This window comes from Ictidomys tridecemlineatus, chromosome 5 (assembly GCF_052094955.1).
Source record: "Ictidomys tridecemlineatus isolate mIctTri1 chromosome 5, mIctTri1.hap1, whole genome shotgun sequence".
NCBI classification, from domain to species: domain Eukaryota; kingdom Metazoa; phylum Chordata; class Mammalia; order Rodentia; family Sciuridae; genus Ictidomys; species Ictidomys tridecemlineatus.
The window spans coordinates 11,356,676-11,373,532 of NC_135481.1; positions in this window are offsets into that span (position 1 = coordinate 11,356,676).

The window sequence follows — 16,857 nt, forward strand, 5'->3', positions numbered from 1 at the left end:
TGGGCTCCCTGACCAAGGAAGAGAGTCCGTAGTCCACTTGAAGTCCTGTCTTTGGAATACTCTGCACATCAATGCTTATTTCCTGTTGCTGGTTAATGGAGAAGGCTTTGGATAAAAGCTGAGGTCTGCAGAAGTATGAGGAAGGAGGGGGAGCGTGATAGCAGGTATAGACCCAATTCCTCACCCTTTCCTATGTTCAAATATCCCCAGAGGGGTTTCAGTTCACAGATCAGCCTCCCTTTGGAGAAGTTATGTGGTTAAGTTCAAGTAAGGGAAACCTTAATCTGTAAACAAGGAAGAGACCTGAGCTTTTCTCTTGAACCCTAGGTTTCTCCTCCACCCTGATGTTAGAAGACCTAACTTTGTGGAAGGAGAAGGAAAAGGGTACACAGGTAAAGCTCCCAGGCCACAACTATGATGTCCCCCAAAGATGTCTACACTCCAACCCCCAGAGCCTGTGAATATGTTATACTACAAGGCAAAGGGAATTTGCAGGTGTGGTTAAGGTTACCAGTCTTCAGACAGGAAGAGTTTCTGGGATTATCCAAGTGGCCAGATCCAATCACTTAAGCCCTTAAGAGATGAGAACCTTTTCCCACTGAACTCAGAGATGGCAGGGAAGATTTAAAGGCAACTCAACCCACCATTGCTGGCTTTTAAGAGGGAAGACAAAGGCCACAAACCAAGGAATGGTGGCAATCTAGAGATTGAGAATTGCTCTCAGATGATATCCAACAAAGAAACAGGAACCTCAGTTCTACAAATGCAAGAAAATAAATTCTACCAAGAAGTTGAATGATCCAAGAAATAGATTCTCCCCTTTCACCTCCAGAGAAGAATGTAGCCTGCAGACATCTTGATTTCTACCCAATGAGGTCATACTGGATGTCTGACCTACAAAACTGTGAACAATAAGCACATGTTGTCTTAAGCTGCAGAATTTATAGTCTTTTGTTATAGCAACAATAGAAAATGAGAACAGGTCAATGGATGCTGGGAACTGAGCAGGAGCCAGTGTGAGCCTCACGGGATCATAGGTGACTGGAGTAGATTGGGTAAAATTCTGTACTCTAGAAAGTAGGGGTTGGTGAGGCAAGGTCAGAGTAGAATCCAAAGATGATCATGAACTTTATTTCCTGTCCCAAACCAAGGGTCAAAAGGGTCCAGGAATGTCTCTTTATTCCATGTTGGTCAGGTGGTCTTCCCCCTCCTTGCTGGCCCAAGTAGCAGGCTACTGAGTGCTGACAGCACTTCTCCATCTCCCTAGGTTTATGCTGAAGGACCTGAGAGAGGACTGCTCCCAGTATACCAAAGGCCTTGGCCAAGCTCTAGGGATCCAGTGAGCCCATGAGCCAGGAGCAACCCTACTCTTGGAGGGCACAACCTCCCAGGGCCAGCTTAGGCTACCAGCCTACTCCAGAGTGGACAACCCATGCAGTGACTTAGTGAACAGGGTGAAGGGCTGCACAGACGCATGACACCAAATGGAAACATCTGTGAGAAGATGGTCAGGATTCCACCATACCTTTCTAAGCTCTCTGAAAGCTGCACAATCTTGAACCTTCTTACGCTATCCCCAACCTCCCTCCCAGCCATTCTTTTGCCACTTCCCTGTCACACTTGATCACTTCCCCCAATGTGACATGCACACTAGGTCTCTCTGACATTACTTACAAATGACCCTTGTTCAACTGGCACCTTCCCTGGGAGGATTCTCCAACTTTTCACTCCCTATTGCAATTTGAGCAGAGTGGCTACTTCACTATTAAGAATGGTATGTGTGTGGTGGGGAGGTTTCCAGGGATTGAACTCAGGGGCACGCGACCACTGAGCCACATCCCCAGCCCTATTTTTTATTTTATTTAGAAACAAGGTCTCACTGAGTTGCTTAGCGCCTCACTTTTGGTGAAGCTAGCTTTGAACTCACAACCCTCCTGCCTCAGCCTCCTGAGCCACTGGGATTACAGGCGTGCACCACCACACTTGGCTACTATTAAGAATATTTTTATTGCTGGCCACAGACCTCTATGTGTACACTTCTTGTAAGGTAATATTTGAAATATTATCCAATGAATTATAATCCCATCCTCATACTTTCTTTTATCCTGGCTTCTCCCTCTGAAGCAGAAGAATCATCATTCATGGCCTCAGGAAGAGGCTGACATAGCAGAATATTGAGTCAATTCTCAGCCTCTGAATTTCAAAAGACTAGAAACAGTCTAGCTACTAGAGTGATTTGGAACAAGCCACAATTCTCAGAATTTAAAACTATCCTGCCATTCCTTCCATTCCATTCCCTTCAGAGACTAGACCAGAGCCTAGACCAGCACTGGAGCCTCACAATAGCAGTGCCCCTAGAGTTGTGCAACACACAACCTACATGACTTCCACAGAGGCCTTAGAACCAGAACCTTCCCTTATTGACACTAATTTTTTTTTCCCTATTGATCATCCTTTGCCTGGATGCCCTTCTCTTCATTCTTGCTTCCACACTGTTGCAGAACAGCTGCTGCACCCTAGGCTTTATAGCCATGTGCCAGACAGAACAAGAGAAAAGCAAACAGCCCTTAGTGGAGGATTTTATTCAGGAAAAGAAGCCCTTTCTATGGACATCTGCCTTGATCTCATTGGCCAGAACTGTACTATGTCCTGTACCCACAAGGATAGCTGGAAAACAGGGTCTTTTCATTTTCCATCCTGTATAACAAGAAGGCAACAGAGAAGATTTCAAGCAGCAGCAATTCACAAGGGGAGAACATTCCATGAGGGAGGAATGTGCCTGTGCAAAGACTCTGGAGCAAGAGCAAGAGCATCTCTGCTTCATCTGCAGGGCCAACAACAGTGCTGGGACATAGCAGGCACTCACCAGTCCCATGATGGTTAAATGAACACATAGATGTGGTATGAGAATACGATGGTAGGAAATCTACAAGAAGTTCAGAGTGGTTGAATTGCAACCTGCATTAAAATCAGCCAGACAAGAGCCTAAAAGGGAGAACCAGAGCATCAGGAGCCTTGCATTTAGGCTTTACCCTGAGAGCAATGCCTTTCTTTTGAAAAATTGTTGGCAGGGTATAACTTGACTAGATTCGAGCTTCAGAAAGATCATACTGGCCTCAGGAAGGTACACATTTTGGAAGTAGACAGGACAAAAAAGTACGGGGCCCATTTGGAGACTATTATAATATCCAAGCTAGAGAAGAAGACAACCTGGAACAGTCCTATGGGAAAAAGATGGAAAGTAGGGTTCAGAGTGCAGAGACATTGCGGAGGCCTAACCAACTGCACTTGACAGTTAAACATGGGGGGGGGAACAGAAAATTCAAGAACAACTCTGAAGTTTCTGGCTCAAGTCAAGGAGTTCATGGTGCTACCATTATTGAATTAGAAAGCTCGGAAATAGCAGGTTTGGGTTTGAAATAGAGTGATAATGAATGCAGTTTGGACATTATACCAGGCCTGTTATTAATACACTTCAAGATTTGTTCATCCCTACCTAACCACCAGGCCTTAGTCACCAGTCCAATGAGGACACCTGGCAGTAATCATGAGTACACGCTTGTCTCATCCCACATCAGGCTGGTCTTGGAGCAATGCCCTTTAGCTATGTAAAATGCTTCTCACTCAGCCATAACAAGGACACTGGCTCTTTATGCAGTAGTCAGGTGATGAACTTGAGTGGCTGTGCCACCAAGCCTACCATCTGTCCCCTGGGCAGCCATTGTACATGGCTAATTCTGCTCCACCTTAGGTTCTGCTGCTTGTCCAGCAGGTCCCAGATGAAGCTCATCTCTAGTTGTTTATATGTTGTGAGGCACTTCAGCTTCACTGCCTCATCTCACGCTGTATTAACAGCTTCTTCAGGTCTAGGGTGGCTTCAAAACAATAGAGACTTATTCTCTTGCAACTTCCAAATGCTCTAGGAATAAGAGCTGAGAGAATAAGCTTGGATATATAATTTTGAATTTGGAAATCAAGGTGTCAATAGGAAGCTGGCTACTTTCAAATGTTCTAGGAGAGAATCATTCCTTGTCATTTCCAACATCTGGTGGCCCCAGGTCCTCCTTGCCTGTGGCAGCAGACTCCAGTCTCTGCCTGTGTCTTCACATGGCCTTCTCTCCCTCACCTGCATCCCTGTGTGTCCCTTCCTCTTCTCATAAGGGCCCTCTCTAATCCAGTTAGAGACCCTCTTAATTTAACTAATTTCATCTACAATGACCTTATATCCATTTAAAGTCACATTCATGATGCTATTTATATAGTGAGGACTTTTGGTTGCAAATGATAGAAAACCAATTCACACTGGCTCAAGCAAAAATAAAGAACCGCGTCAAAGCATGTAGCTTTGCAAGAGCAGAAGAGACTGGGGAAGACTCCCAGAGAGCAGCAATACTCAAATATGGAGAAGAGGAAACAAGAGACCACTAATGACACAGAAAGATTATTAGACCTGTGGCGGGATCTTTTAATCAGGAAGTTATAATGGCTCCAGTGCACGTGGCCAGGCAAGACTCTGGAGCAGTACTCAGCTGTGCCAGCTGGTGGGGATGTTCTAGGATCCTAGGACAAGGCTCTTGGAAAGCTAGGTAAGGAGAGAAGGAAAGAAGGCTGAGAGAGTAGCTCAAAGAAGATTTTGAGGGCTTCAAAGTCCCTGGGAGGCTGAAGATGAGTGGGGAGGGCATGTGTCTACACACAGATGGCTCATGTAGCCCCTGCCTGATATTCCCAGAGACTCACCACCTGTCCCACTGCCACCTGCAACCACTCTCTCTTCGCAGCTGTCTCCAACCCCTACCTCCAACTTCTTCTGCCCCCATAGGCTATGCCACTCCCATCTGTTTCCTTCCTTCCTCCCCCTACATTCCTTGTCCTTCCTGCCTCTGAGCCTTTTCCCGTGACCTCCACCTGCCTGGAATGGCCTCTCACACCCACATATACATGCACTTTTTGCCCATTCAAATTCTTCCCATCCTCCAAGGCTCAGATCAATCCTGTGTCTTTAATGAAGCTTTTACCAGCTGTTCTGAATCCCCGTGGCATTTATAAAAGGTTTCCAGGCATAACCTTATGAAAGTCTCATGGTAGCTGTTAATTGTTTCGTTTGTGATTTTGGTTTTAGACTGTGAATTCCTTGACATGCAGAGCCATTTGGTCATTGATGACACAGATGATGAAGATAGGTGAGTGCATAGACAAGAGATGGGTAAAAATAAATAGACAATAGGTCATTAGGTAGGGAACTGCAGAGTGCAGTTCTCTGGGGACACATACTGAGGCTAGTGTAATGATTCACCACAAGCTCCAGCCCCACCTGGCTCCCTCTGCAGTCAGTGCCTGGTGCCAACAAGACCCTTTTGACCATGAGCCTGCCACCCATGTTCTGGGGACTGAAGCAGCAGGCCCCATAGAAGTGACAGGCAAGGGTCAACCGCTGAGCCTGCTGCCTAGGACCTGACTATAGGAAGCACAATCCATGGATAGTCCATCTAGACAATTCAGTTCGTCACCCAGTCTGTGCTGCTCATTTTCCCAAAGGAGAGTCTTGGGGCTTGACAAAAGGGCTCCAATTCCCCACCCCATTTTTTTCCCACAGAAAGTAGGGCTGAGGCAAGAATTCTGAGAAAGCACAGAAGCAAAATGCCTGCAGATGTCCCAGGTCATCTCTTTTAAGACATTAGACCCAGAGCAAGGCAGGTAGCTCTGGGTGAGCATTGAGAGAAAGGAGAAGGGAGCACAGGTTGTCTCTGTGGGTCAGCACCCCACTCCCTTCCCCTCAGCTAAGGATACTGGATTGTGATCCTGCTAGCAAATCTGCCTGCTTAGAGGCCTCTAAGAATCAGCCCCACCCAGTCCCCTTGACAGTTCAAGTGGCAGTTATGCCTTAGAAACAATACCTAGAGTAGGGCACTGTGCACCCTTGGCCAGAAGAGGCTTCCTGCCAGAGCCTCAAGGACATGGGACCAAGCGAGTGAAGAGACCAGTGCTCCTACTCCCAGCTAACTGCCAGCCTGGGAGGGGTCTTTGCTGCAACTGGTGCCCTGGGAGAGGGCTCCTGGTGGAGAACTGTTCTTTTATCCCTTCCACTGTTGGTTGTAGACTATTCCAGTGGGTGAGACACATAGTAACAAAGGAAAAAAGAGTGTCAAATTCCAGTTACAGAAACACACACACACACACACACACACACACACACAGAGGCACAGAGGGCTGTGAGAGTATTTAACCAGGGGAATGAGGGCTCACTGGGGGACGTGAGGATTAAAAGGTGAGTTAGTCTGCAAGGGAGAACCAGGAGGGGTGGAGGGGGGGGGTGGAGGGGAGGGAAAAGCAGGAGGAAGCACACCACACCAAAAAAACAGTATCACATACATACGAGGGCAGCCAGTGTACAGCAGAGAGCCTGTGGGTGCACATTGATGTGTGTTCTGCATCTGTGTTTACCCTGGGCCACTGAGTTTCTTAGGCAAGACACTGCTGGTGCATTTAGAATCTAAAGAGGGGGAGGGGGTGGCAAGGAGATCTGAATCTGAGCAGCACTCTCTGAACCTTCAGAATTATATTTCTTCCCCCTCCTGCCCACTCTCCCACCTTCCTGATTCCCTCTCTGTCAGGTTTCTTTGGGGAGTCATATATGTCCTCATAAAAAGCAAAAATCTGCTGATGCAGCCTAATGTATCATCCGGAAAAGCAGAGCTGTCTGCAAGGGCTGGCTCTGCACTCACCCCAGCCTGGGAGGCTCCATTCTGCAAAACAGCATCTCCCTTGTTAAAGAGATGGTCTATTGATTGAGGCCAGAGTGACTTTTTATGGGACTCTGGGTCCAGAGACAGGAAAAAGACTGAGAGGATGCCAGAAGACAGGGACCCCTGTTGGTGGGAGTTGGGGGGAAGCCCAGCAGCCAGTGGGAAGGTCAGAGAGAGGGGAGTCTAAGGGAGCTGGGAGAACCCCTGGCCAGAACAAGGCTCCTCTAAGTGTCAGGGGAGCCAAGTTTGGAAGAGGCTGGGACTGAGACAGGATGCTATGTGACATGTGGCCCAGCCTGATGAATGCCATGCACTACCTGGGTATGTGGAGACAACCCAGGCCTGCTCAAAGCAGCAAACACATGTGGTCCCTTTTCCCAAGCACCCAAGAAAGAGGCCCTCCATCCTTCCAGCTGCACAATGAGGAGCTATGCAAGCAGACTGTGCATCTGGAATCCTGGTCCAACTCCTTAGCTAAGGACCAAGGATTGATTCATATATTTGCTCATTAAAATGGTTTTCTTGCTGGGTGCAGTGGCACATTCCTGTAATCCCCATGGCTCAGGAGTCTGAGGCAGGAGGATTGCGAGTTCAAAGCCAGCCGCAGCAATTTAGCAAGGCCCTAAGCAACTCAGTGAGACCATGTCTCTAAATAAAATACAAAAAAAAAAAGGGGGGGGGGACTGGGGATGTGGCTCAGTGGTTAAGTGCCCCTGGGTTCAATCCCCAGTTTAAAAAAAAAAATGGTTTTCTATACTTACGGGACAAGAACTGCATTAACCCCTGGGGCTACAGACATGGTTCCTGCCCTTGTGGGCCTTCCTTTCTAGATAGAAAATAATCATTGAACAATTTCTCACATCACTATATAATAATAGTTGTGCAAGTTGTATGAAGGAAAATAAAATGGGGACCTAACATGGTTTTGAAGACATTATAGAACCAGGGAAGGGGCTCCTGGTTCATGCACTGTCCTCTGTATCTTGTTGAGCCCTGTGAAGGTAACCAGGCCCACATAGGGGCCAGCTTTGGCCTCCACTCCACTTCTGCAACAGTATCCACTGTTAGTATGATTTGTGGTCCATTTTCCCAGAAGATTACGTCTACACTGGCCTACTGATTATTTTTGCTCTCACTGGCCCAGTTAGTCCTCTGAGACTGATCCCATCTCCCCCCTGCACTGGCTTGGAGCTGTCCTTCCCACTGCCTTACAGAGCTCCCCTGCCTCACAACACAACAGTCCCCATTACCAGCTATCTGCATGGCCTTTCTCTAGGGCCCAGGAACATTTTCTTACACCTTTCACAAACCTCCAGAAGTGAAAGGGTCTTGGGGTAAGGTGGAATGAGAAACCAACTCAATTATCCCTGTCTAAATGTCCCACCATGTTGTGGTTTGGATGTGAGGTGTCCCCCAGAAGCTCCCGTGTGAGACAATGCAAGAAGGTTTGGAGGGGAAATGATTGGGTTGTAAGAATCTTAACCCAATCAGTGATTTACTCACCTGATAGGGATTAACTGAGTGGTAACTGAAGTAGTAGGGTGTGGCTGGAGGAGGTGGGAATTGGGGTATATATTTTGTATCTGGAGAGTGGACTGTTTCTCTCTGCTTCCTGATCTTCATGTGGGCTGCTTCTCTCTGCCATACTCTTCCACCATGACGTCCTGCCTCACCTTGAGCCCTGAGGAATGGTGCCCACTGTCTATGGATTGAAACCTCTGAAATTGTGAGCCCTCTAATGAACCTTTTCTCCTCTACAATTGTGCTGGTTGGGTCATTTAGTCACAGCAGGAAAAAAAACTGACTAGAACATCATTTATATTTATGTGATTCTAGAAAAAATGAGACAAAAGCCTCCTCTTCCTTTATGCCCTCAGCCCATCCACAGTCTGAGCCTTAATATGGAGACTGAAATCAGCCTCTACCACATCCTCGCTGGTCCTTCTCTCTTGCCACCCAGTTACACTGTTGCCTTCCTCTGTCATGGGCTCCTTTCTTCCCTGCTCAGACACCCAGTCACAAAGATTGGAGAATCTTCAGAGCCCACAAATGCTTTTTTATCCCCCACAAAGTCTAGATTTTGCAAGAGTCTTGCTTTTTTGACCATTGAAATCTCCATTGCTTTAAAACTGTGGTTCTTAACCTCGGGTGAACTTTGTAGGGAATCTGAACGGTTCCCATCCCCAGAACTTCTGATGGCATGAGTCCTGGACTAGCCTGAGCATGGAGGCTCTTAAAGCTCCCAGATGATTATAACATGCAGCCAGGGCCAAGAACCACTGCTCCAAATAGTTCCCTTTAAGAATAGCAATGACTTGTCCAACTGATCCTGCCCTCCCTGTGAAGGAACCCAAGCCTCAGTAGCAAGTATCCATTTAACACAAGCTAGTTGAGCCCCTTGCATGTACCAGGCACTGCTCTAGATGCTTGGAAACCATGAACAAACACACTGAAGTCCCTGTCCTTATAGACTGGCATTCTAACCTGGAGGGGCAGATGAAAACCAATAACATGTAACAGATTTTAGGCTATTCACAAGTGATAGGTGCAAATAGATTTTTTTTCTAACAGGGTAAAGGGGATCAAGGATAGGGGAAAGCTGTCAGTTTTAAAGGTGATCAGGTTAGACTTAATGGAAAAGTTTATTGCTATGGTTTGGCCAGAGTGTCCCCCAAGGGTTCACATCCTGGAAACTTGGTCCCCATTGTACAATGTTGAGAGATGGCAGAAACTTTAAGAGGTAAAGCTTTGTAGGAGATGAAGGTCATTGTGGACACTGTTCTGAGAAGTAGTTCATGCTGGTCTCACAGAGTGGTTAGTTCCTACAGGAATGGGTTTTTATACTAACTGGCTCCTCCCCAGTCTCTCTGGCTTCCTATCTTACTATGTGATCTCTCCTTGCTAGTACTCCTGCCACTGTGATGCCATCTGCCATGAGGTCCTTACCAGAGTTAAGCCAATACCAATACCAGGCCTTTCAACCTGCAAAACTGTGAGCTAAATAAACATCTTTTCTTCATACATTACCCAACCTCACATATTTTGTTATGGCAGCAGAAAACAGACTAATATAGATATATTTGAGGAAAGATATAAAGGAAATGAGAAAGTGAGCCAACTCAGAATTTCCAGAATAAAACCCATAGCAGATACTTCTCCATATTATCCTGAAACATGTATTTGGGAGAAATAATATATAGGACATGGTGATTAGAAGTTGGGAACAGGGGCAAAAATCTCAACTCAAAGTGGATCAAGGACCTAGGCACTAGACCAGAGATCCTGTACCTATTGGAAGAAAATGTAGACCCAAATCTTCATCATGTCAGCTCAGGAACCAACTCCCTCATCAAGACTCCTAAAGCATAAGAAGTAAAATCACGAATCAATAAATGGGATTATATCAAACTTTTAGCTTCTTCACAGCAAAGGAAACAATCAAGAACATGAAGAGAGAGCCTACAGAATGGGAGAAGATCTTTACCACCTGCACCTCTGATAGAGCTTTATTCTCCAGGATATATAAAAACTTAATGCTAAAAATAAATAAATAGGGCTGGGGTTGTGGCTCAGTGGTAGAGGGCTTGCTTCACATGTGTGAAGGCCTGGGTTCAATCCTCAGCACCACATTAAAAAAATAATAATTAAATAAATAAAGCTATTGTGTCCATCTACGACCTAAAAAAATAAATAATAACCCAATCAATACTGGGCAAAAGAACAGGCACTTCACAGAAGAAATATGAATGATCAACAAATATGTAAAAAAAAAAAAAAGGGCTGGGGTTGTAGTTCAGTGGTAGAGTGCTTGCCTCATATGTGTGAGACACTGGGCTCAATTCTCAGCATTGCATATAAATAAATGAATAAAATAAAGATCCACCAATAACCAAAAAGATATATAATAATAATTTTTTTAAAGTTCAACATCACTAGCAATTAGAGAAATGTAAATTAAAACTACACTGAGATTTCATCTCCAGTAGAATGTAAATTATAAAAAATACAAGAAACAATAAATGTTGGCAAGAATGTGGGGGAAAGGTAACTCATACATTACTGGTGGGATTGCGAATTGGTGCAACCACTCTGGAAAGCAGTATGGAGATTCCTTAGAAAACCTGGAAGCGAACCACCATTTAACCCAGTTATCTTACTCCTTGGCATATACACAAAGGACTTAAAATCAGAATACCACAGTGATGCAGCCACATCATAGCAGCTCAGTTCACAATAGCTAAGCTATGGAACCAACCTAGGTACCCTTCAATAGATGAATGGATAAATATACACAATGGAATATTACTCAGCCATCAGGAAGAATGATATTATGGCATTTGCCAGTACATGGATGGAAATGGAGATTCTCATGCTAAGTGAAATAAGTCAATAAGCAAAAACCAAAGGCCAAATGTTCTCTCTGATATTGGATACTGACTCACAATAGATAGGGGGATTGGGGGTTCACCCTATTGGACTGTGGGGAGTGGGGGAAAGAGGAAGGATGGGAATGGGAAATACAGTAGAATGAATCAGACATAAGTTTCCTATGTTCATATATGAATACATGGCCAGTGTAACTCCACATCATATACAACCACAAGAATGGGAAGTTATACTCCATGTATGTATAATATGTCAAAATACACTCTCATGTATAACTAAAGAATTTTTAAATTATTTTTTTAAAGTCTAGAAGGCAAGATCAACAAGTTACTAGGGTGATTTTTTTTTTTTTTTAAAGTTGGGAACAAGGAGGGGCTAGAAGAAAGATCCACTAAGGATGACTCTCAGATTTCCTGTATCAAGCAGCTGTGTGGTTGGAAATGTCCTTTGTCAGCTAGGAATACTGAGATCTGGAGGTGGAAGTCCAGTTAGATTCTGACCCTGATATCTACAAGACAATCAAGTGAACAGATTAGGATGCAAGAAACAACAGTCTGTGGACCATATCTGGCTTGCCATTCGTTTTTTCCACATTTAAATGATTTTAAAAAATCAAAAGGAAAAAATATTTCCTGACATGTGAAAAAAATATAAAATTTTAAGATGTTAATGTTTGGAAAAAGTTAGAATATGAACATTATTTCCTGAAATAGAAAAATCGGATAAAATTCTACTTTTAAATTGGTTAGCAAAATCAAAAGAGAATAATATTTCCTGACACATGAAAATTCCGTAAAATTCTAATTTCAATGTCCATAAACAAAGTTTTATTGAAACACAGCCATGCTCACTCGTTCTCATATTGACCATGATTGAGTTTGCCACAGAATGGCAGAGCTGAGTAACTGCAAAACATCTAACCCACAAATCCTAAATTATAGTCTTCCTTGATTCCAGAACCTCCATAGATACCAAAATCCACGGGTGCTTAAGTCCTTTATGTAAAATGGTGGAATATTTGCATATAACCTATGCACATCCTCCCACATACTTTAAATCATCTAGAGATAACTTATCACACCTAATACAATGTAAATGCTATCTAAACTGTTGTTATACAGCATTGTAGGGAATAGTGACAAGAAAAAGGTGTGTTCACGTTCAGTACAAATGCAGGTTTTGTTTTCTAATGTTTTCAATTAGTTTGTTGAATCTGCTGATGTGGAACCCACAGCTAAGGAAGGCCAGCACTATACATTATCTGGTCCATTTCAGGGGGAGAAAATTGCCAACCCCTTGCCTAGACCAATAGATCCTCGGATTTGGAGATCAGAAGGATCATCCAGGCTGAAGACACATATTTGAAGGCATTTAAGCCTATACAATGAGAAGGGAAGAGGCTGAGACCAGACCCTGAAAACTTGGACATTTGAAGGTTAATTAGAGGAGATGACAAGAAGTAGCCAAGAGGTCAGAGGAGAATCCAGAGAATATATTTTGATGAAAGAAATGGAAAAGAAGGCATGAAGAGGGGCTGAAATTTCCACAGGTTGATGCTGCTGAGCAGTCAAATAATATGAGAATGCAGTCGAATGCACTTAGCAACAAGGAGGACATAAATGGCCATCGTCCTGCAACTGCAGTCGAGCAGTGAGGAGGAAGCCATGTTGGAATGGTGTAAAGACAGGGCGGTGAGAATATAGGACATGGCATTAGGAACTCAGCGGAGAAACAGAATACATCCATCCATAGAGAATATGGTGGCTAGATTTTATGTTTTGTCCACTGTTGTTAGTTTTCACGTCAGAACCATCAGAAGATATTTGGTTGGTAAAGGGAGAGAATGAAGATGTGGCCCTGTAGAAGCTCACTGGCAGAAGCCACAGAGCCCCACTTCCTGCCTGGCCCCTCAGCCACTGCTGCTCTCCCTCAGAAGTCATGGAAATAAGGCCTGAGAAGGGGAGTCCCCCGCCTTGCCTTCCTCTGGCAGCAGGTGCAGTGGGAAAGGGAGGCCCTCTGGAGCCAGACAGCAAAGCTTGAAATTCTGCCTGGCCTCTTACTAGCTGTCTGACCTTAGCAGATGACCACCTCTCACTCTCAGTTTCCTTGTCTGTGAAGTGGGTGATAAGCCTCCCAAGTTCACAAGACTTGTGAGGATCAAATGCAATGACATTCATACACCAGCCGCAGTGTCTAACACCTCAGAGGCCCTCAACAAATGTTAGAATCTCTCCTCCCCATCCCAAACCACTCCCAGCCCAGCTACTTTCCAGACTTTGTCTTGGAAAAAGAAAAAAAGAATCTTGGACACAAACTTGACCTACATTCCATGCCAAGTCTCCTGTCTTTCAGGCAGGGAAGAGAGGCAATTCCAGGGACACACTCAGCCAGCTGGCTTGGACTCAGCCAGATGCGTTGCTTTGGAAGCTCCCAGCTAAGGAAGAAATCTGAGGTTCTCTCTTCCAATCAGATTTTGGCATGAGCCCTCTGGTCACCTGAACTCTGGAAATTCTGGTCAAAACAGAAAGTCCTGGCCTATTTTGTCAGGATTCTGGTTTTGTAGGCTTTGTGTGTGTGTGTGTGTGTGTGTGTGTGTGTGTGTGTGTGTGTGTGTGTGTGTTATGGTGTACTGAGATTATACAGGATTGTTTTCAGGACAACAATTTTTTACCTCTGGAGATTTTAAAGGGGATAAGGTAAGCAGTAGAAGATAATTTCTCTTTTCACTGCAGAGAGCCCTCCAAGATTGACAGCCCGGCACAAAGGAAGGTGTGGCCAAGACCAGGAGACATGACCAATTGGGCAAGGGAGGCTGAGGTAGTGCCCACAGTTGACATACCTGTGGGGTACAGAGCCCCTGCCTCCTCTGGTCAACCTCTCAGGCTGTGACTCCAAGCATCCTGTCCTAAACTTCATCTCCCCAACTTGTTGTTTATGAAAGATAAAATGGATGTATTTCCCTAGCATTTCCATTTCAAAGCTGGCAAAGTGAATGCAGCCCCTGCTCTGTACTCAGTCAGGGAAGCATTTCATCATTTTCTAGGATAAAAATTCTGTTAAAGGGACAGACCAGGTTGGTCTTTCATCATGAGAGATCAACTCAGCAGGCCAGGAAGGGAGGGAAACCTTTTGTTCTGAGAAGAGAATCAAAGTATCAAAGCCACCTCCTGCAATTATTTAAATTAAATATTATGTTTCATTGAATGTAAGATATATAATTAATAAAGGTCTCCCACCCTTTTTCACAGTCTTACTGAGCTGCAAAGAGATCATTACCAGAACAAACCTCTCCCACAGCGTGCAGGATGACAAGTGTGCCAGTTGGTGTGCACCTATGTGTGTGCCTGAGCCTTTCTAACAACTTGTGCCTTAGCAGTCACTTGAATGCAGTAAACTTGCCCAAGCCAGCTTAAGTAAAAGAGGATTTATTATAAGAAACTGGGAACATCTCATTATAACAGATAAGATGGTCAGTTTCCCTGCTCTGCACTCACCGAGTGGATCAGATCCTCCCCCTCCCTGATAGCCACAGCCCATGGAATCAGGACATCTGACCCACACTGAGTCAGTTAGTTCCTGGTCGTATAACCAGAGGGCATGTCTCAAAGACATATGCCAATGTTTGAATTATGTACCACCTTAACACAGGGGTTCTCCAAACTCCACATACCAAAGGATCACCTAGGGCATTTGTTTAAAATATAGTTTCTTTGGTTTAATCCCCAAAGACTCAGGGCTCTGAATTTTAATAAATACTCCAAGTGATTTGAATGCAGATATTTCTGTAAGACAGAGGTGCAGTGTGGTGTGGGGTCAGAAGAACTTTACTGCCCTAGAGAATTAAAAAAAAAAAAAAGGCAGACCTGCTGTCTTGGCTAAAGATGGCTTCCGGTTTTCAGCTCCAATTCCTTGGAAGGCCATTCCTGTGTTTCTGCCTTCATGTTCTATGGATACCTGATTCCTAGGAAGCTGTAAATTCATTGTTGCTTTCTGCCAACCAGTGAATCCCTAAAAGCATTTATGTTTATGAAGCCAAGGGCAAGTGACCATCTGACTCAATTAGCCATGGCCAGTGGAAGAGAGGGGCAGGACCCCCTGCTACAGACATAGACACCATAATCCATCTCTTCAGCAGGTGCAAGGGCAGGTCCTTTCTAAGAAAGGGGTGTTGTCTGGGAAGACACCCCAAATGCATCTAGTGGACACTTCTGTGCGTGTGGGTATTCTGGGCATTTGAGTGCCTGTGTGTGTGCACATGTGCACGATTCTGGGTCTGCTGCCTTGTGAGGCCTGGGGATGGTATTTTTCTCAGAGAACAAAATTATAATTGTGAGTGGGTGTGTGTTACTGAATCAGACAGTGCATGTAGTGGGAGAGAACCCAGCCAAGCTGCATTCTAGGATATAATTGTCCACACTAGAGACTCATTAACTGTATCACTGCATTACCTAACATATACCAGGACTGTATTTAAAAATGAGCTTCTTAGAGAGTAAGAAAGCCCTGTTATTCAAGAAGGGAACAGGGAGGGGATATTCCAGACCATCTGTAAAAGAAAAGGTGTTAAGCCAAACATGTCACTCAGGATGACCTGGGGGCTAGGCAGAGACAGACAGGGTCCGCCCCAGACATTCTAAGCAGGGAACAGGTTCAGTCTCCATGATGTGGAAAGCAAAGTCAGAGCATGGGCAATGTGATCCCAGAGCCAGGAGATGATAAGGACACAACGTCCCTTGTACAAAGTCCCTAGGGAATTGAGATCCCCATCAGCGATCAGAGGAAGAATTCTAGTCCTGTGTCAACAGGAGGAGTTTTAGACCTCTACCTTCATGGGACTTTTGCAGCATCTCAGGGCACTTCTACATACCTGGCAGTTGCCACAATAAATTTCTCATCACAAGCCAGAGAAAAAAAGAAACCTCTCCTTCCCAAACACTATGCCCTGCCCCGCAGCACTGCCCTGTACGTCTCTGATCCCATGCATTACTTTCTACCTCCTGCCTTATCCTGTGATGTCTATGGGAGAAATCCATCATCCCTCCCAGACCTGTGCATTCTTTGGTGGACACCTTCAGTCCCCTACCCAGATTCCCCTTGCATCCCCTTTCCTGGGGCAGGTTCCCACCCTACAGCTTCTCTGGGCTTTCCTACTAATCATTTACAGCTGCAACCTTCTCCAAGCACTTGTCCTTGGGCTCCTGGAGCTGCTACACACATATCCACATATTCAGAGTTGGCATCTAGAAATGCCTACAAGTTTAACCCCCACCATTCCCACCCTCCAGCAATGACAGACTGGTACAGGAGTAGGAAGCTCAACCTCCCTTGCCCACGTAGGTGGAAACTCTCAGAGGCAATTTATACACCAGAGTTCTCCAAGGGATCAAGCAGAGATTCAGACTGTCTGAATTCCCTCCCTGCATTGGCTTCTCCCTTCCTCTTCTGACACTGAATCCTCCCACCCCTTCACTTCATTGCACCTCTCTCTTCCCCTTCTAACACTGGTTTTCCCCCTGCCCTTCCAAGATTTTCTCCTTGGAATACTTTGCTCATAAGTCACCTGCACTCAAATCTTTGGCTCAGAGGCTGCTTCTGGGAGAATCCTCTTGCAGTGTCCCAGCCGGGAAACCGCAGCCCCAGAGAAGGCAGCTGAGTGTACCAGGGAACTTCACCTTCCTTTGCCAGAGCTGATCCAAGCAGGATGCAGGCCTACCTCATGCAAAGCCAA